This window comes from Coregonus lavaretus (assembly GCF_964263955.1).
Source record: "Coregonus lavaretus genome assembly, chromosome: 19".
NCBI classification, from domain to species: domain Eukaryota; kingdom Metazoa; phylum Chordata; class Actinopteri; order Salmoniformes; family Salmonidae; genus Coregonus; species Coregonus lavaretus.
This window is the reverse complement of record NC_140006.1, coordinates 32319573-32342285: the sequence shown is the minus strand read 5'-3', so window position 1 is coordinate 32342285 and position 22713 is coordinate 32319573. Positions and strand designations below refer to the sequence as shown.

The following is a 22713-nucleotide window of genomic DNA, read 5'->3' as shown; positions in this document are numbered from 1 at the left end:
TACCGAATCGCCTTCCCCAGAGGCGCAGAGAAATTGTGTGAAATTGATACAGTGGTTGATTTATCTACATTGAAACCCAAAAGCCCCTCGAGCTGCCCTGAGAAGAAACGGGACTGCTCTCCCCCTCCACACACACACGCTCCGGGTGCAGCACTGCGCAGAGACCGGACGCAGCGAACCAACAGGAGAGGGGACGTGCACAGCGACAGTAGCGAAGCACAACCTAACTGAGGAGTTTGGACAAAAGGCTGGCATCAGATGAATCCCGTTGTTTAGGACTTAGCTCAATTACACTACACCCCTCTTTCGGATTTGCACTTGGTCGTGTGACGGTAATAGGGTAGGATGGATTTCCCCTTGCTTATGGCTCTGGTGTTTTGCGCGCTGACGGTCCCGGATTCGGGGATATGGGGAGCGGAAAAGCTCAGAGTTGTTCGGATATCCGACAGTTCTACAACGGCAAGGGATTCAGTCTGAACGGAGTGCCCAGTCGGAAATATCAGGTAGGCTACTGTGTCTATCACTATAATGCTGCTTTGTGTATCCAATTGACTTTGTGTTCATGGAGATAAGAACTGTATTTGTGTATGAAATAGATGATTACTGTAACACCTGACCCCTTGATAATAGGCTAAACCACTGTAGATTATTTACAGTTCTGAGAATAAGATAGGTAGGCTTGTAAGTAGCCTACCTAACAGATGAAAATTATGTTCCAAAAATATGTTCTTTGCAGCACCGCAAACTCTGCTTCCTCTGCAAATATACTAGGCTACTTAGGTTCACTCAGGTTTGCAGGTTAAACTGATAGTTATTGTGCTTCAGCATTCATTGTCACCCCCTCAGAAACGGTAGGCTATGTTAAACATGCCATGATTTAAAAACGTTGTACTGGTCCTTTACAATTTGTAGCCTACTGCAAAGTTTTGTAGTGAAGCAGAAAATGTCACTTTCAAGTGGAACCACACCTTGGATTTGAAAAACACTAAGTCAAAAGAACCCATTATTCACTTCTTATTTGTCATCAGCTTGTTGGCTACTTCTAGCCAGTAGTGATCATGCATATCCTTCATGTCTGAGTATCCCGCGCTGCTCTGCCTTTCAACCAGTCTAATAATTCCCCTTGCAGTGAACCTCAGCCCCCCCCCCCCCTCGTTCTATTCTTCTCTCTCTCACTTCTCTCTCTCTCTCTCTCTCTCTCCTCTCTCTCTCTCTCTCTCTCTCTCTCTCTCTCTCTCTCTCTCTCTTTCTCTCTCTCTCTCTCTCTCTCTCTCTCTCTCTCTCTGTCTCTCTCTCTCTCTCTCTCTTTCTCTCTCTCTCTCTCTCTCTCTCTCTCTCTCTCTCTCTCTCTCTCTTTCTCACTCTCTTCATTCTCTCATTCAACCATGGTGGTTAGTTCAGCCTGATCACTAGAAATAGACTGGGCACTGGGTGCAAACTTGTGATGCTCGGACCACTGAGCCACCACAGTTCACAATGCTCTAGCAAGCCTTGAGACTATTTGATGTATTTGATAGAAAAGTGGTGCGTTGTTTTTAATAATTTTGTTGTAGCCCTTTACTGCAGTCAAGTGACCAAATCGCCCTCTAGTGGCCTCATGGGTGGAATGGTATTAATATTTTTCATTATATTATAATTCATAAACATTATTTCAAAAACCCCCGGAAATCCGATGTTTTTATGTCAAATGGTTTTGTTATATTTCAGTCTTCTGTGATGTATATAAAGTGTAATATTGGGATGCAAACTCAAAATTGAATACATTTCAACTCTATATTTGACATGGCACAGGTGTCTTCTGTTTTTAAGCCCATAACCGTGTGTGAGGTATATACTTTTGTTTCAAAGTAGATTTGTTTAAGACTACCAAGAACACTCTGTGTGACCCTGATTTAGCCCACTGCAGTAAGATTAAGCCTTCCCAAAACCATAGCCCTAACCTTAACCACTTGGAATTAATACCTAAACTTAACCCTTTGAGTTGTTTCTGTTTTAACCCTGTAACCACGCATAAATAGCGGTTCATCCATAAAACGTCAAATTTCAAAGGGAAACTATAAGATCTGTTGGGTTAGTTACTACACTGTGCTGGTTCCCAGTCCGCACTCCAGCACAGTGAGAAAGCAATCACATAGTTACAGTATATAGGCCAGCGAGTCCGAAGACGTCAGGAGATGCCTTCAAAACCCTCAGGTAGGGGCAACGGTGAGCACTATTACCATCAAGAAGGCTTGGGTAAGCGTTGAGCTCTGTCTCCGAGGGTCGCGGGTTCAGTCCCAGTGCTAGACACTTGTTTTTTATTTGAACCCTATCCCAAACCTTAACCCTTAACATAACCATTTGTAATTAAAGCCTAAATTTAACCAGCCATGAGCCGCCTTTCCAGGAGGCTCAACTGATCGACCCTGGCAACTCAGGGTGTCAAAACAACTTTGAAATTTGACATTTGGAGTAACTTTGAAATTTGACGTTAGGAGAAACGTGGATAAACGTCAGAATCTGAAGTCAAATTTGTCAAACTGTGAGATCTTGTTGTATAGGCTATAGTCAGCTACCGGAGGGAGCAATACGTTCATTTTATGTACGGACCTACTATTTACAATGATATAAGGGCAGAAGAATGGCCATGCGTCATGGCACTTTAGAACAGTAAGGTGCAGGAGACTTGAGTGACTCACTGTGCTGTCAACTGTGTTTTAATTCAACACTGTTCAAGATACTGCAGATACAGTACTGTATATTAAAGAGACAATGTGGTGCAATGCAGGACAATTGCAATAATAATGTAGGCTATTGGCACATACAGTATACAATATACACAGATACCCATAGTTTACGGAAGTGTTAGTATTATAGAAGTAATAGTACAGTATGTACTTTCTTCCCATACTACTATATGTTCAAGCACTACTCTTCCCAAAGACGTCTTTATCACTATGCTCAATCCATAGCCTAATGCTAAAGTTAATCACTATGTGATTGTGATTGCTAAAATGAGTCATGTGATTGCTAAAATGTGATCGACCACCTCGATTCAGTCTTATGTTGCAAAATTTGAAATTGTGTTTTTTACATTGGATAAAAGTAGAGCTACAAAATGATATTTCATACACTGCAGTTGAGGAACCATGGGAAAGTAATTCTGCTTTGAAAGTTGATAAACTTGTAACCCCACTTTTGAGAAAATGGCCCTTGAATGTTTTGGTTTACCTACTGGAGAGCTCTTCTTTGTCTACACCTATTCAGCATCGTTTACACCCTCTTAAGCCTTAGCCCCACCCATCTCTTTAAGGATTCACATGTGAGGCCATGTGCTAAACAGAGTGAGTAAGGTAGTGTAGTAAACAATCAAAGATTTCAAGACTAAAAGTGGTGAAAGTTACTAAAATAAGGAAAAACTCCAGAAAGAAATACACTTTATTTAGTCCTTGGCCTATATCCTAATCCAGGGTTCCCCAATTGGCGGCCCGCAGGCCGAATTTGGCCCGCGGGTGGTTTTATTTGGCCCCCAAGTTTTCTGAGCAAAAAAATGAGAATTTTTTATTTTTTTTATTGTTGGACACAATTGACTAAAAACACCAGGAAATCAGCTCCAGAAATTTTAATTTAAGAAATCTGTTCCGAAATATTCCCATTCATAATAGAGAGAAACATGATTGTATCCAAATGTAAGCAAGGTTTGAAATGATTATGTTTTTGTCAAACATTATATCTGTTTGGGCTTCTTGTTGTCAATTTGCCGTCTACAAATGATTTGTAGTTATGTTCCGGCCCCCCGACCATCCGCTCAAGAAAAAATCGGCCCGCGTCTGAATCTAGTTGATGATCCCTGTCCTAATCTGACTTTGGTGCACGTCATGTTGTCCTTCACATTACTGTCTCTGGTAAACACAAACTATTTATAATATAATCTACGTTTATTTATCACATGCACAGGATACAGAAGGTGTAAACGGTACAGTGAAATGGTTACTTATACATTTGCATAGTAGCAATATAAAAAATTGAAAGTGTCCAGATGATGCTTACCCAGACACACTTTGATGGGTCATGTGAAATAAATGCTATAACCACCCCCAGCCACATCTAGCTAAGTGGATGGGGTCACTATTGTCTAGACATGTACACCTGTTCATGAAATACAATAGATGGCTGTAATTACCCCCAGACACCCCTTGCTAACTTGATGGGTAATGTAACCATCTGGTGAAGTGGAGTCTTTTGTTTAGACATGTAGCTAGCTAGCTAGCTAGCTAAACAATGAACCATAATAGCAACCCATACAGTATTAATACAAACGTATTGTCATAGCTAGCCGTCATGCATGAAATGCTGTAGTATGAATCTGTAGGTAGCTAAAGCTAACCAAATAAGTTCAATGTTAGTTAGCTAGCTAACATTAGGCTATAACTAGCAATGCAAATGGGTTTCTGAGATATTAATAATATTACTACACAGATCATACACGTAACGTTAGCTAGGAGCCAAAAAGCTAACGTTCACTAGCTAGCTAACAGTATGTTTTCACTTGCAATTAAAATGACTTTCTGACAAAAATAGAAATGTATAATATCTGAAAATGTAGCTAGACTCTTACCCGTATACATGGATGAACACTTCACGGCAGACTAGAACCCCTTTAGCTAACTAAGTAAGATGTCCTGTGTCGTTTCCATTTTGTTTGTACAGCTTGTTTGGCCCGCGTTGTGTCAAGTCACTCTGGTTCACACTGACCGTATGCAGAAATTAGCCCACAACTTTTCCCCACTGATCTTTGTCAATAGCGCCTGCTAAATTCAGAGCAGGAATGTTGTGGAGATCAGTAGCTACACTTTTGCAGTTCTCCATGGCTAACGTTATATCTTTCAAAAAAGCTGCGGTAGCAATGATTATCTACACCTACTGGACAGCTCATGTTATAGACAGAAGCATGCTACATTGCAGACAAATCCGAAATCGTCTCTCGGCATGTCCAGCCAATACATTATCTCAGCCAATCATTGCTAGCGGGAAGGTTCCTGTCTTTTTCCATGGCTAAACCACCTAGGCTCGTAATTTAACAATTGTATTCGTATTTACAGATGGCATACAAGTTTGTTATTAAGGCACATGAAAGTGTACATGTTCCAGAAGGCATTTCTAACAAAAAACACATTTTGATAAATGAATAAAAAAACATTCAAATGCCTCTCCTGTGAAGTAGTGACGTGTGACATACGCCTAGCTTCCTGAAACAGGTCACAAATGTGATTGTGAAGTGTTTGTAAATTACCTGTATTAACATGAGAGAGGGGGATGTAAATGTGATGAAAGTGTCAGGGTCACTAAGTCATACATCATAAACCCGGGAAGTCCCTGTGCTAATGGGACAGTCCTAATCAAATTGATTAACCATACTATATAAATCAATGGGCGGAATTAATGCCAGGGCCAGTCGCAGTGACAACTATTTTTCTTCTAAATGTCTAATCCATTGTGTTGAGAACAAATCTGTCTTCTTTTGACAGTAAATGTTTTCTTTCTTTTTTTTTGGTGCTGTGGACCTTACAAATGTGCAGGGATCATTTCTAAAAGAGACGTTAGTCTCAATATGACTTCCCTATTGAAATAAAGGTAAATAAATAATAATAATAATAATAATAAATCTGAGGTCAGCGAGAGAGAGAGAGAGAGAGAGAGAGAGAGAGAGAGAGAGAGAGAAAGTAGACAGAGAGAGAGAGAGAGAGACAGAGAGAGAGAGAAAGTACACAGAGAGAGAGAGAGAGAAAGTAGACAGAGAGAGAGAGAGAGAGAAAGAGAGAAAGAGAGAGAGAGACAGAGAGAGAGAGATTGTGAGAGAGAGAGAGAGAGAGACAGAGATTGTGAGAGAGAGAGAGAGAGAGATTGTGAGAGAGAGAGAGAGAGAGAGAGAGAGATTGTGAGAGAGAGAGAAAGTAGACAGAGAGAGACAGAGAGATTGTGAGAGAGAAAGAGAGAAGGAGAGGGAGAGGGACGAGAGGAGAGGACGAGAAAGAAAGGAGAGAGACTGCAACAGAGAGAGTGAAGGGAGTGAGAGAGAAAGAAAGAGACAGAAGAGGAAGAGCGAGAGAGAGAGAGTTTATATCAGTCATATCTCTGTACCCTCTATGCTAACTAACATAAATAACATCTCGGTCTGGCATATTAAACAGCTCAGTGATGTAGCCAACATTTTGATTTATAACTCCCAATTGTGAGACACCTGAATGTTGCATCTGACCTGTGACATTTCTTCCCGATCATTCTTTCTTCCGCTGGAGGGACTGTAAGGACTGTGGGCTTGATCAGACTAATGTATCGGCTGAGACTGGCTCAAGGTTGCATGCCCAGTCCATCATTGTGATTCACTCTGGGAGAGAGAGAGGAGAGTTGGAGGAGTGGTTAGATGGGCTAGTGGCTAGATCTCAATACAGTAAAATTGACGACTTTGCTTTCATAGTATTTTTGTTTGTCATCATCAGGGCCTTCTGTTTTTCCTGGTCTGGTCAGGTCAGGGGGTGGGGATAGGGAAAACTCCTGGCCTTATTCATAAGCTGGTTGGTGAAGGGACTAGATAGGTTTCCACCATGTTGCTTAGACCTGTCATGTTTTGTCAGATCAGTGATTGTGGAGGAAAGGACAAAATGGAAGGCAGATAGTAAATACTATTGAGACACAGCCGCTTGCATCGTCAGAAGATAGGATAGGCAGCATAGTAATTAGCAGCGGGTTAGCAGAACTCTTATGGATTTCACTTTCCATTACATACCTAGTAAAAACACATATCAATAAATCATACTTAAGTGGGTATTTCCATTGTTATTAGCCTACTGTGTAAGATTTATGTCATGTAAAGTGCACATTGTCATACCTGATAATCATCACAGATTTCCACTGTGTTTACTGTGAGTGGAGGTAATGATTTTGTTTGCATCATACCACATCACATGCGCCTGCACGCACACACACACACACACACACACGCACACACACACAGAGACACAGACACACGTTGGTTTTACTATCCAAGTGGGGACCCAAAAAATGCATTCCCGTTCAAAATGCTATTTTTCCTAACCCCTAACCCTAAACCTAACCCTAACCTTAACCCCACACCCTTAACCCTAAAACTAAACCTAACCCCTAACCCCTAAACCTAACCCTAATCGTAACCCCTAACCCTAATTCTAACCCTAACCCTAATTGTAACCCTGACCTTAAACCTAACCCCTAAGCCTAAAATAGCATTTTTCCTTTTGGGGACTGGTGAAATGTCCCCAATTGATATAATTGTCCTGGTTTTACAACCCTTGCGAGGACCTTTGGAACCCAAAATGATAGTAAAGTTAGACCACACACACACATACACACATACACTCACACATACACACATACACACACACACACACATACATACACACACATACATACACACACACATACACACACACATACACACATACACACACACATACACACACACATACATACACACACATACATACACACACACATACACAAACACATACACACATACACACACACATACACACATACACACATACACACACACATACACACATACACTCACACATACACACATACACTCACACATACACACATACACTCACACACATACATACACACACACACCCACACACACACAAACACACCCTGCCTCTCCTTCTCATTACCCTCATGATGGCTTAAGGATTGTTTTGTCTTTGACAGGATGACATACACTACCGTTCAAAAGTTTGGGGTCACTTAGAAATGTCCTTGTTTTCGAAAGAAAAGCAATTTTTTTGTCCATTAAAATAACATCAAATTGATCAGAAATACAGTGTAGACATTGTTAATGTTGTAAATGGCTATTGTAGCTGGAAACGGCTGATTGTTAATGGAATATCTACATAGGCGTACAGAGGCCCATTATCAGCAATTGTGGGTTCGATTACAGGCTCAAAATGGCCAGAAATAAAGAACTTTCTTCTGAAACTCGTCAGTCTATTCTTGTTCTGAGAAATGAAGGCTATTCCATGCGAGAAATTGCCAAGAAACTGAAGATCTCGTACAATGCTATGTATTACTCCCTTCACAGAACAGCGCAAACTGGCTCTAACCAGAATAGAAAGAGGTGTGGGAGGCCCCGGTGCACAACTGAGTAAGAGGACAAATAATAATAATATGCCATTTAGCAGTCGCTTTTATCCAAAGCGACATACAGTCATGTGTGCATACAATTTTACGTATGGGTGGTCCCAGGGATCGAACCCACTACCCTGGCATTACAAGCGCCATGCTCAACCAATTGAGCTACAGAGGACCACATTAGAGTGTCTAGTTTGAGAAACAGGCGCCTCACAGGTCCTCAACTGGCAGCTTCATTAAATAGTACCTGCAAAACACCAGTCTCAACGTCAACAGTGAAGAGGCGACTCCGGGATGCTGACTTTCTAGGCAGAGTTGCAAAGAAAAAGCCATCTTAATCTTTTCTTTTTATTGGCCAGTCTGAGATATGGCTTTTTCTTTGCAACAACAATGGAAATACCCACTTAAGTATGATTTATTGATATGTGTTTTTACTAGGTATGTCATGGAAAGTGAAATCCATAAGAGTTCTGCTAACCCGCTGCTAATTACTATGCTGCCTATCCTATCTTCTGACGATGCAAGCGGCTGTGTCTCAATAGTATTTACTATCTGCCTTCCATTTTGTCCTTTCCTCCACAATCACTGATCTGACAAAACATGACAGGTCTAAGCAACATGGTGGAAACCTATCTAGTCCCTTCACCAACCAGCTTATGAATAAGGCCAGGAGTTTTCCCTATCCCCACCCCCTGACCTGACCAGACCAGGAAAAACAGAAGGCCCTGATGATGACAAACAAAAATACTATGAAAGTATTTAACTAACTGATCGACAGAACCATACTTCAAACCTTGATTCATCAAAGCTTACATTGGGTGTCTGGTCGATGTTGTTTAGCCCTTAGACATTTCTGGTATTTCAAAGACCCTTGATGCAACCTTGTCTTTGCTGTTTTTGTACCATTCTTCAAGCCCTTATTTTATTCACTGACTGTCACTTTAATCAAGAGAGTCTGGTAGGCTTAATACAGTTGTCAGCATTTCAGGATAGCGCCCCCTAGCTGAGATATTAGCCTTGGTGGTGGTGGTGTGGTGTGTTCGTGCATGCATGTGTGCATGCTTTTGAGTTTGCACGTGTGTGTGCGTGTGAATGCACACTCGCGCACACTTGTCGGTGTGTGTATGTGGCGTGAAACACAATGCAACTACACAAACGTTCCCAGTGGCTCAATGTCACCTCTTACTGGGGCTAATGATATGCTAATAGTGGCTGTGTATCTGCTGCCCTACACACTGCTTTCAGCCCAGAGGTTAAATACAGACAGACACTTGTTCCCTCCACTGGAACACTAGCACAACACTGAGGACCAGCTGACGACTCAGAGATAGTCAACTATCACATGCTAAGCTATATGGAATTATTTTAAGAAAGTCATACCAAGGATCATTTAGCTGTTTGATTTTGAATTTTAAGACCCCTTGAAGTATCCCCCCCCAAAAAGAAAATGTTTTTCTATTAGCCCATACAAACACATTGAACAACAGACATTCCCCCAAAAAATCTAAAGGAAAATGTGTTAAATGCATGTAATAAAATACAGAAATAAATGTTTCCTGATCTTTCTTATATCTCTGAGACACTTCAGAACAGTCTCCATATACCTCCAATCATTTTTTCAACTGGTACCTTAAGACCAGTATTGTGAGGCCTGTGGGCATCCTAGAGAAAAACAACCAACATGTACAGTACAAGTCAAAAGTTTGGACACACCTACTCATTCAAGGCTTTTTCTTTATTTAAAAAAAAACTATTTTCTACATTTTAAAATAATAATGAAGACATAAACACTATGAAATAACACATATGGAATCATGTAGTAAACAAAAAAGTGTTAAACAAAGTGTACTGTATATATATATATATAGTTAACTTTCTCATTTCCTTTCTGTGAGTGAAGATTGCTTTACTTGACTTCAAGATAATGATTAATAAGGATAATTTGTAGGTGTATGTTAGCATATAGCGAAGTGGCTATAGTCATCTGTTGGTGCATGATATTCTGAGATAAAAGGACTGCCTAGTGGGTGATTCCACGCTATCGGGAGTGGAAAATATTTTTGGTATCTCAGATTGCTCTGGCAAGTCTCACATAGAAACTTAATTTGAGAGGAAGGATGTTTCACATGCTTTTTACATTTGTATCACAAACATTTTTCTTAGAAAATCGTGATGAAAGTGGCCATTTTAGGCAATTTTTAGAACAGTACTTGCCTCCTGTAACACTATGATCTGTGAACCATACATGATACGGACAACATCTAGGTGTCATTCTACTCCTTATAGTGTGCTCTAAAATATGCATAAAAAATATCACATTCATTTATTCAACATAAAAAATATGAATATGAATATCTCAAAACTACCCTTTTTGATTTTGCTTATTTTTTAGACATATACACTATATATACAAAAGTATGTTGACACCCCTTCAAATTAGTGGATTCGGCTATTTCAGCCAAACCCATTGCTGACAGGTGTATAAAATGGAGTACACAGCCATGCAATCTCCATAGACAAACATTGGCAGTAGAATGGCCTTACTAAAGAGCTCAGTGACTTTCAACGTGGCACCGTCATAGGATGCCATCTTTGCAACAAGTCAGTTCAGAACATTTCTGCCCTGCTAGAGCTGCCCCGATCAACTGTAAGTGCTGTTATTGTTAAGTGGAGACATCTAGGAGCAACAACGGCTCAGGCGCGAAGTGGTAGGCCACACAAGCTCACAGAGTGCAGCGCGTAAAAATCGTCTGTCCTCAGTTGCAAGACTCGCTACTGAGTTCCAAACTTCCTCTGGAAGCAACGTCAGCACAATAACTGTTTGTCGGGAGCTTCATGAAATGGGTTTCCATGGCCGAGCACCCGTACAGAAGCCTAAGATCACCATGCCCTTTGCCAAGCGTTGGCTGGAGTGGTGTAAAACTCTCCGCCGTTGGACTCTGGAGCAGTGGAAACACGTTCTCTAGAGTGATGAATCACACTTCACAATCTGGCAGTCCGACGGACGAATCTGGGTTTGGCAGATGCCAGGAGAATGCTACCAGCCCGAATGCCTAGTGCCAACTGTAAAGTTTGGTGGAGGAGGAATAATGGTCTGGGGCTGTTTTTCATGGTTCGGGCTAGGCCCCTTGGTACCAGTGAAGGGAAATCTTAACGCTACAGCACACAATGACATTCTAGATGATTCTGTGCTTCTAACTTTGTGGCAACAGTTTGGGGAAGGCCCTTTCCTGTTACAGCATGACAATGCCTCCGTGCACAAAGCAAGGTCCATACAGAAATGGTTTGTTGAGATCGGTGTGGAAGAACTTGACTGGCCTGTAAAGAGCCCTGACCTCAACTCCATCGAACATCTTTGGGATGAATTGGAACGCTGACTGCGAGCCAGGCCTAATCACCCAACATCAGTGCCCAACCTCACTTATGCTCTTTTGGCTGAATGGAAGCAAGTCCCTGCAGCAATGTTCCAACATCTGGTGGAAAGCCTTCCCAGAAGAGTGGAGGCTGTTATATCAGCAAAGGAGGGACCAACTGCATATTAATATCACATTTCCAGAGTGAGCTCTCTGGTACTTTTAATGATATGACCCATTTTATACGTAGAATTTGACATCATAGGTCATCATAGCCCTCCTTTAGGATTGCACAGTCAGCAAATCACCAGCAGAGAGAGTTCCCTTAGAATACATTTCCTGTTCACTGTATTGGTGGCGCTCATAAAATGTATCATACCTTCAGAACTAGCAGAGAGCCCACTCTGGAAATGTGATGTACTTGTAGAGTATATTGTTCCAAACAATATGTCTTAAAATAAACAAAATCAAAAAGGGTAGTTTTGAGCTATGAATATTATTAAAGATACACTATGCAGAAATCGCTCCGCCATTTACTGGTTGCTAAAATTCTAATAGTTCACCTAATTTCAGTTTATGTGACAAAACAAGCAAGTGTAGTGTAGATAATCATTGTGCCATCTAAACCGCTGTGAAATATATTTTCCATAACCAAAAATATTGTATTTTCAGCTGTTTGAAGCTGGTGTACAAAACCAAAAGTAACTAAACTTAAAAACTAAACTTAAGAACAGGACGCATAAAAATATCGCACATAGAACAGATCTATTGCTTCTTAGACTTGCTTTCAATGAGAAAAACAGATCTGTAACACACATTTCAATGTGAATTTGGTCGGGTCGCCCAAAAAGTTACATATTGCAGCTTTAATATCTTTAATGTTGAATAAGTGAATGTGACATTTTTTATTTCAGAATCTAGACATACTCCATATTTTAGAGCACACTATAAGGAGTATAATGACACCAAGATGTTGTCTGTATCATGTACGGTTCACAGATCATAGGGTCGTACAATAGGCATGTATCGTTATAAAAAGGGCCTAAAATGACCACTTTCTTCATGATTTCCCCAAAATTGTTTGTGATGCAAATGTAAAAAGCATGTTAAACATCCTTCCTCCCAATGAAGTTCCTAAGTGAGAATTGCCACCTAAATCTGAGAAACAGCTGGAGTGGAATCGCCCTAGTGTCTCTGTCTGACTCACTGTCTGAATAGCAATAAATTATTTAGCAGTCTGTGAGTTGTGCATTGATGTGTGTGAGCGTGGGTGGGTGTAGGAGTGTGTGTGTTTGTTTTTGTGTGAGTGAGTGTGAGTGTGTGTGTTGGATCAGAAGTCCCCACAATAATATTAAATGAACAAACATTTAACCAACTGGGGACATTTAGTCAGTCCCCAAAAGGAAAAAGGCTATTTGTAGGGGGTTTATGGTTAAGGTTAGAATTTGTGTTAGTGTTAGAATTAGGGTTAGGGGTTAAAGGGTTAGGCTTTGGAGTTAGGGTTAGGGTTAGGGTTTAGGTTAGGTTTTGGGGTTAGGGTTAAGGTTAAGGTTAAGGTTAGGGTAACGGTTAGGGTTAGGTTTAGGGTTAGGTGGTATTGTGAGTCCCCACAAGGTTAGTTAAACAAGACTGTGTGTGTGTGTGTGTGTGTGTGTGCGCATGTGTGAGTGTGTCTCATCATTAATCCTCAGCAGTTGAAAGTCAGTGTGCTGCTGTGAATTGGTGTGTGTTTATACTGTGTGGTGTACGTTCAGGAGTTGTTATAATGCTGATGTCGGTAGTCAGTCTGTTGAAGCATTAAACCGTGATGGTGTGCCGGGAGCATGAAACAGACTGTGTGTTTGGTCTTCTCCAGAGGGGAACAGAGGAGGTTAGGGAGCTCTGCTCGGCCCTTCAGGTTGGAAAGGCTCTGGCCTGCAGGTTGGGGAAGAGAAGACAGGAGGAAGAGAGGAGAAAGGAGGGATGGAGGAGGATGAACGATGGGGGAGGAGGACGATCCTTGATTGTTCCTGCTCTATGTTCCACATTGGGAAAGAGAGAGGATAGGGATATTCGATGAATAGATAAAGAGGAGGGGTGAAGAAATGCTGTTTGCCGTTATTCTCAGTCAGGTCACCCGAGCGCTGTTACCTTGAAGTAGGTTTTGTTTGCTAGGGTGTTGTGGACGGGGTTAGCGGATAGGTGTTAGCATCTGCCTCTGATTCCTAAGGTTGCAGGTTTGAATCCAGCGATAGAAAGTTGTTTTTGAGATTTTGGTTTTAAGCCTATCTCAAACCTTTACCCTTTCCTTAACCATTCAGAGTTAATGCCTAACCTTAAGATTTCGGAGTTAATGCCTAAACTTAAGCTTAAACACTTCGAAATTTGTCGTTTGAGAAACATGGATGAACGTCTAATTCTGACGTGAGACTGTGAGAGTAGTTGATTACTCTGGGGGTTCTTTGACAAAAGAGAGAAGGTATGGAGGTGGTCAACTAACAGACATTGACAGACATTGAATCTCAACATTTATCCTGCACTGTTCAAATATAAGTGCTTTGTAACACTAAAACTAGTGCCATCTGAGCTGCCACCAACTTTAAGGAGACCAAACCTTGACTGTGCTGTTCCAGGCGGGTAACTGTCATAAGGGCTCCTCTGTCTTTTCTGACAACTGGGACTGTCAATTCCTATTCACCCTACTTATTTTTTCTTCTTTTTCCTTCATTCTCATTTTCATTGCCCCCTGTTGCTCTTCAGATGTGAGAGTGGGACTTCACAGATTCGGTTATGACCCCTGCAGATGCAGATACAGATGCAAACAAGCACACACACACGCACACACGCACACGCACACACACACACACACACACACACACATAAAGCACAGAACAGCCTCCTGGAGGGCCACGACATTTCAGAGGAGTGCTGCCCAGCATGGTTTACTTTGTGTGTGGGTGTCAGTGTGTGTATACGTGTGTACGTGTGTCTGTGTGACTGTGACTGTGAATGTGTATGTGTGTGTGTGTGTCTGCAGGGGTGGCAATGTGTCTCTGCTTTTGTTTTCAGAGGAATGGGTTCTGTCAAATGCAGAATTGTACCCCCTCATTCCAGCAAGAGGGCTCGACAAAGCCTATTCCCCCTCAGGAGACTGAAAAGATTTGGCATGATCCTCAGATCCTCAAAAAGTTATACAGCTACACCATCGAGAGCATCCTGACTGGTTGCATCACCGCCTGGTATGGCAACTGCTCGGCCTCCGACCGCAAGGCACTACAGTGGGTAGTGCGTACGGCCCAGTACATCACTGGGGCCAAGCTTCCTGCCATCCAGGACCTCTATACCAGGCGGTGTCAGAGGAAGGCCCTCAAAATTGTCAAAGACTCCAGCCAACCTAGTCATAGACTGTTCTCTCTGCTACCGCATAGCAAGCGGTACCGGAGCGCCAAGTCTAGGTCCAAAAGGCTTCTCAACAGCTTCTACTCCCAAGCCATAAGACTCCTGAACATCTAATCATGGCTACCCAGACTATTTGCATCACCACCCCATCTTTTTACGCTGCTGCTACTCTGTTAATTATTTATGCAGAGTCACTTTAACTCTACCCACATGTACATATTACCTCAACTACCTCAACTAGCCGGTGCCCCCGCACATTGACTCTGCACCGGTACCCCCCTCTATATAGCCTCCCTACAGTTATTTTATTTTACTTCTACTCTTTGTTTCTCAACACTTTTTTGTTGTTGTTGTTTTATTTTACTTTTTTATTAAGAAATAAATGCATTGTTGGTTAAGGGCTGTAAGTAAGCATTTCACGGTAATGTCTACACCTGTTGTATTCGGCGCATGTGGCAAATAGATTTTGATTTGATTTGTGTCGACCCTGCTCCTCTCTGCCAGAGAGGTTGTATGTGAGTGTAAGCCAGCCAAGGCAATCTTTTTTGGATCATGTCCTTGCTAGCAATATTCTCAGTAGAATAGCTGAAAATCTGAAGTGACAAGAAGTAATATTACTTTTCTCTATGACAGTATTACTTTCCTCTATGACAGTATTACTTTTCTCTATGACAGTATTACTTTTCTCTATGACAGTATTACTTTTCTCTATGACAGTATTACTTTTCTCTATGACAGTATTACTTTTCTATTACCTTTCTTTTACTGCTCTGGCATGTGCTCTAGTCCACGATAAACCCTACCTGGTCAACCTTCACATAGTTACTGCTTCCCCCATGTCTAAACTATATGGCAGCAAGTCTTTCCATGGAAAATGTCAGCCCTGAAGGTTGCCTTGGGGGACGTGGCGCCCCGCCTTAAACAAGGCTCTAGGGGAAACACTGTAAGAGAGCATAATAGGTCCACAGAGGAGGAGGTGTGTAATTTACGCTCACACACACACACACACACACACACACACACACACACACACACACACAGCAGCAGTGCAGTGACATTGACCATGGTGACCCAGCCTGGCTCGACCCCTCACGTGTGATGCCATGTTTGACGGATCTCCTCCGGTACCAGTTGTCTCCAGGGTGTACTGAGGAGGCAGTATGAAACAACAGGGTGTTTAACCCCACCTTTATAGAGAAGCACAACTTTTCTGAAGGGTCACAGTAGCCTACTGGGTCATAGAACCTGAATTCTTAGTCACAAGGGTTAGATAAGGCTACAAATGGCTAATACTGTTATAATAGTGATACAATTGGTGAATATGTAATGAATGCTTCCTCACACACACGCATGCACACACGCAAAACACACACACACACACACACACACACACACACACACACACCATCACTACCGGAGTAAGTAGACTCTCTAAGTTCCTAACTACTGCTTCCTCCCCTAGGAGGACCCAAGTCATTCCCCCAGTCTGAGTCTCCTCACTTTGTTTAGTGTGGTTGTGTATGCCATACCAAGCGGCTCTACTCATTTTATTGAGTGCAGTCAATGTGATCTACTCTCCCTCTTTAATGTTCTCTCTCTCTCTCTCTCTCTCTCTCTCTCTCTCTCTCTCTCTCTCTCTCTCTCTCTCTCTCTCTCTCTCTCTCTCTCTCTCTCTCTCTCTCTCTCTCTCTCTCTCTCTCTCTCTCTCTCTCTCTCTCTCTCAATTCAATTCAATTTCAATTTAAGGGCTTTATTGGCATGGGAAACGTGTGTTAACATTACCAAAGCAAGTGAAGTAGATAGTAAACAAAAGTGAAATAAACAATAAATATTAACAGTAAACATTACACTCAGAAGTTTCAAAAGAATAAAGACATTTCAAATGTCATATTATGTATATATACAGTGTTGTAACAATGTGCAAATAGTTAAAGTACAAATGGGAAAATAAATAAACATAAATATGGGTTGTATTTACAATGGTGTTTGTTCTTCACTGGTTGCCCTTTTCTTGTGGCAACAGGTCACAAATCTTGCAGCTGTGATGGCACACTGTGGTTTTTCACCCAGTAGATAAGGGAGTTTATCAAAATTGGGTTTGTTTTCGAATTCTTTGTGGATCGCTGTAATCTGAGGGAAATATGTGTCTCTAATATGGTCATACATTTGGCAGGAGGTTAGGAAGTGCAGCTCAGTTTCCACCTCATTTTGTGGGCAGTGTGCACATAGCCTGTCTTCTCTTGAGAGCCAGGTCTGCCTACGGCGGCCTTTCTCAATAGCAAGGCTATGCTCACTGAGTCTGTACATAGTCAAAGCTTTCCTTAAGTTTGGGTCAGTCACAGTGGTCAGGTATTCTGCCACTGTGTACTCTCTGTTTAGGGCCAAATAGCATTCTAGTTTGCTCTGTTTTTTTGTTTGTTCTTTCCAATGTGTCAAGTAATTCTCTTTTTGTTTTCTCATGATTTGGTTGGGTCTAATTGTGTTGTTGTTGTTGTTGTTGTCCTGGGGCTGTGTGGGGTCTGTTTGTGTTTGTGAACAGAGGCCCATGACAAGCTTACTTAGGGGACTCTTCTCCAAGTTAATCTCTCTGTAGGTGATGGCTTTGTTATGGAAGGTTTGGGAATCGCTTCCTTTTAAGTGGTTATAGAATTTAACGGCTCTTTTCTGGATTTTGATAATTAGCGGGTATTGGCCTAATTCTGCTCTGCATGCATTATTTGGTGTTTTACGTTGTACACGGAGGATGTTTTTGCAGAATTCTGCATGCAGAGTCTCAATTTGGTGTTTGTCCCATTTTGTGAATTCTCTCTCTCTCTCTCTCTGTCCCGCTCTCTGTCCGTCCCGCTCTCTGTCCGTCCCGCTCTCGCTCCCCTCCTCTCTCTGTCCCCTGTTCCCTCTTCAATGCAGACTGATTAACTTGAATCAGATTCTAGTTAATTGTTCTGGGGACAATAATGTTGCCTGTGTGATTGATGATCTAATGTATCCTCTCGCTTCTTATTTTTTTATACCTGTATTGAACACCTTAGGTTGTAGCTACATGAATGAAACAGGGCTAGATTGTTTGTCGGCCTACTACATTTAATGTGTAAATACTGTAAGACTATTGCCATATTCACAACATGTCTCAGAGTAAAAGTGCTGTTCAAGGATCACTTCAGCCTTTTAGATAATAATGAATAAGATTATATGGACAGGGGGGACCTGATCCTAGATCAGCACTCCTACTTTACTTTACCCAACCCCTGTTCCCATAGTCTAGACCAGGGGTGTCAAACATACAGGGTCCAATCCGGCCCGCAGGTGTGGTTTGAGTAAAACAAAAAAGAGGGGGTGAAACGAACTCAATATACTTTAAAATGACTAAAGCCAAATCGAAACTGTGTAGAAATGATAATGGACCTACATTCATATAGTTTCTTGACTGTCCAGCTCGCTAATAATCACTAGCATCGAGAATTCCAGAAACGATGGATAGGGGACAATTTTTAGCAGATTGTAACGGCAAGGAAATATAACCAATTCTCCGGAGCTCGTTGAAGACCGAATGCACCACCGGGGCAAAATGAGTTTGACTCCCCCTGGTCTACACAGAGCATGTATGTAAACTGTCCAATATATATATTGTATGTAGACCAAGACCCTGTCTCGACAGATTACATCATACACACACACACACACGCACACACACACACACACACACACACACACACACACACACACACACACACACACACACACACACACACACGCACACACATCATCTCTTCCTTCCTCTAATGGTTTCACAAACCCTCTTAATTAGGCCTCTTCACACATGCAGATGTTCTCTCTCTGTCGTTAGGGAGAGTGTGGGGAACGTGTGTGTGTGTGTGTGTGTGTGTGTTGCGAGGGCTGATGAGGCACCTACTGTACCAGTTGTCTCCAGGGTGTACTGAGGAGGCAGTATGAAACAACAGGGTGTTTAACCCCACCTTTATAGAGAAGCACATTTGCTGGCAAACTTTTCTGAAGGGTCACAGTAGCCTACTGGGTCATAGAACCTGAATTCTTAGTCACAAGGGTTAGATAAGGCTACAAATGGCTAATACTGTTATAATAGTGATACAATTGGTGAATATGTAATGAATGCTTCCTCACTCACACGCATGCATGCACGCAAAACACACACACACACACACACACACACACACACACACAGCAGCAGTGCAGTGACATTGACCATGGTGACCCAGCCTGGCTCGACCCCTCACGTATGATGCCATGTTTGACAGATCACCTCCAGATTGTGACAGCCTTCAGGCTCTAAGTTTCACTGGAGATAGAGACGGAGAGAGAGAGAGAGAGAGAGAGAGAGGGAGAAAAAGAGAACGAGAGAAAGAGGGTGGAGCTACAGAAAGATAGATACGGGGGGGTGAAAGGAGAATGAGATGGAGAGAAAAAGCAAAGGAGAGATAAAATACAGGATGGGAGAGAGAATAAAAACAGAATGAGAGAGAGAGGGAGATAAATGAAGAAGTAAAAAGCTAGAGGTGGAGACATGGAGACTGTGGTTATAATAGGGTTTGGTCTGTGCTGTGTGATCTGATATCAGACTGCATGGTGTCTGTGGTTGTAATAGGACGTGTGTCGGCCAAATCCCCCCTCTGTGAATATATACACACTCTTTACTGGGTTAGCCATGTCACCTTAGCTCTACAGACCTCCTTTCTCTCTCTCTCTCTCTCTCTCTCTCTCTCTCTCTCTCTCTCTCTCTCTCTCTCTCCGTCCCGCTCTCTGTCCGTCCCGCTCTCTGTCCGTCCCGCTCTCTCTCCCCTCCTCTCTCTGTCCCCTGTTCCCTCTTCAATGCAGACTGATTAACTTGAATCAGATTCTAGTTAATTGTTCTGGGGACAATAATGTTGCCTGTGTGATTGATGATCTAATGTATCCTCTCGCTTCTTATTTTTTTATACCTGTATTGAACACCTTAGGTTGTAGCTACATGAATGAAACAGGGCTAGATTGTTTGTCGGCCTACTACATTTAATGTGTAAATACTGTAAGACTATTGCCATATTCACAACATGTCTCAGAGTAAAAGTGCTGTTCAAGGATCACTTCAGCCTTTTAGATAATAATGAATAAGATTATATGGACAGGGGGGACCTGATCCTAGATCAGCACTCCTTCTTTACTTTACCCAACCCCTGTTCCCATAGTCTAGACCAGGGGTGTCAAACATACAGGGTCCAATCCGGCCCGCAGGTGTGGTTTGAGTAAAACAAAAAAGAGGGGGTGAAACGAACTCAATATACTTTAAAATGACTAAAGCCAAATCGAAACTGTGTAGAAATGATAATGGACCTACATTCATATAGTTTCTTGACTGTCCAGCTCGCTAATAATCACTAGCATCGAGAATTCCAGAAACGATGGATAGGGGACAATTTTTAGCAGATTGTAACGGCAAGGAAATATAACCAATTCTCCGGAGCTCGTTGAAGACCGAATGCACCACCGGGGCAAAATGAGTTTGACTCCCCCTGGTCTACACAGAGCATGTATGTAAACTGTCCAATATATATATTGTATGTAGACCAAGACCCTGTCTCGACAGATTACATCATACACACACACACACACGCACACACACACACACACACACACACACACACACACACACACACACACACACACACACACACACACACACACACACACACACACACACACACACACACACACACACACGCACACACATCATCTCTTCCTTCCTCTAATGGTTTCACAAACCCTCTTAATTAGGCCTCTTCACACATGCAGATGTTCTCTCTCTGTCGTTAGGGAGAGTGTGGGGAACGTGTGTGTGTGTGTGTGTGTGTGTTGCGAGGGCTGATGAGGCACCTACTGTACCAGTTGTCTCCAGGGTGTACTGAGGAGGCAGTATGAAACAACAGGGTGTTTAACCCCACCTTTATAGAGAAGCACATTTGCTGGCAAACTTTTCTGAAGGGTCACAGTAGCCTACTGGGTCATAGAACCTGAATTCTTAGTCACAAGGGTTAGATAAGGCTACAAATGGCTAATACTGTTATAATAGTGATACAATTGGTGAATATGTAATGAATGCTTCCTCACTCACACGCATGCATGCACGCAAAACACACACACACACACACACACACACACACACACACACACACACACACACACAGCAGCAGTGCAGTGACATTGACCATGGTGACCCAGCCTGGCTCGACCCCTCACGTATGATGCCATGTTTGACAGATCACCTCCAGATTGTGACAGCCTTCAGGCTCTAAGTTTCACTGGAGATAGAGACGGAGAGAGAGAGAGAGAGAGAGAGAGAGGGAGAAAAAGAGAACGAGAGAAAGAGGGTGGAGCTACAGAAAGATAGATACGGGGGGGTGAAAGGAGAATGAGATGGAGAGAAAAAGCAAAGGAGAGATAAAATACAGGATGGGAGAGAGAATAAAAACATAATGAGAGAGAGAGGGAGATAAATGAAGAAGTAAAAAGCTAGAGGTGGAGACATGGAGACTGTGGTTATAATAGGGTTTGGTCTGTGCTGTGTGATCTGATATCAGACTGCATGGTGTCTGTGGTTGTAATAGGACGTGTGTCGGCCAAATCCCCCCTCTGTGAATATATACACACTCTTTACTGGGTTAGCCATGTCACCTTAGCTCTACAGACCTCCTTCTCTCTCTCTCTCTCTCTCTCTCTCTCTCTCTCTCTCTCTCTCTCTCTCTCTCTCTCTCTCTCTCTCTCTCTCTCTCTCTCTCTCTCTCTCTCTCTCTCTCCGTCCCGCTCTCTGTCCGTCCCGCTCTCTGTCCGTCCCGCTCTCTCTCCCCTCCTCTCTCTGTCCCCTGTTCCCTCTTCAATGCAGACTGATTAACTTGAATCAGATTCTAGTTAATTGTTCTGGGGACAATAATGTTGCCTGTGTGATTGATGATCTAATGTATCCTCTCGCTTCTTATTTTTTTATACCTGTATTGAACACCTTAGGTTGTAGCTACATGAATGAAACAGGGCTAGATTGTTTGTCGGCCTACTACATTTAATGTGTAAATACTGTAAGACTATTGCCATATTCACAACATGTCTCAGAGTAAAAGTGCTGTTCAAGGATCACTTCAGCCTTTTAGATAATAATGAATAAGATTATATGGACAGGGGGGACCTGATCCTAGATCAGCACTCCTTCTTTACTTTACCCAACCCCTGTTCCCATAGTCTAGACCAGGGGTGTCAAACATACAGGGTCCAATCCGGCCCGCAGGTGTGGTTTGAGTAAAACAAAAAAGAGGGGGTGAAACGAACTCAATATACTTTAAAATGACTAAAGCCAAATCGAAACTGTGTAGAAATGATAATGGACCTACATTCATATAGTTTCTTGACTGTCCAGCTCGCTAATAATCACTAGCATCGAGAATTCCAGAAACGATGGATAGGGGACAATTTTTAGCAGATTGTAACGGCAAGGAAATATAACCAATTCTCCGGAGCTCGTTGAAGACCGAATGCACCACCGGGGCAAAATGAGTTTGACTCCCCCTGGTCTACACAGAGCATGTATGTAAACTGTCCAATATATATATTGTATGTAGACCAAGACCCTGTCTCGACAGATTACATCATACACACACACACACACACGCACACACACACACACACACACACACACACACACACACACACACACCACACACACACACACACACACACAAACACACACACACAAACACACACGCACACACATCATCTCTTCCTTCCTCTAATGGTTTCACAAACCCTCTTAATTAGGCCTCTTCACACATGCAGA

The 22713-nt window shown here is 42.3% G+C and overlaps 1 pseudogene across 1 annotated transcript in view; it reads left to right on the top strand.

Annotated features, from left to right (window-relative positions):
* Window positions 1-345: 345 nt before the first annotated feature.
* The window catches only part of LOC311146699 (glypican-1-like), a 138472-nt pseudogene continuing 116104 nt past the window's right edge, over window positions 346-22713 (top strand). The window contains exon 1 of the transcript in view: window positions 346-503. The product of the transcript in view is annotated as a glypican-1-like (transcript). The remainder of the gene's footprint in view (window positions 504-22713) is intronic.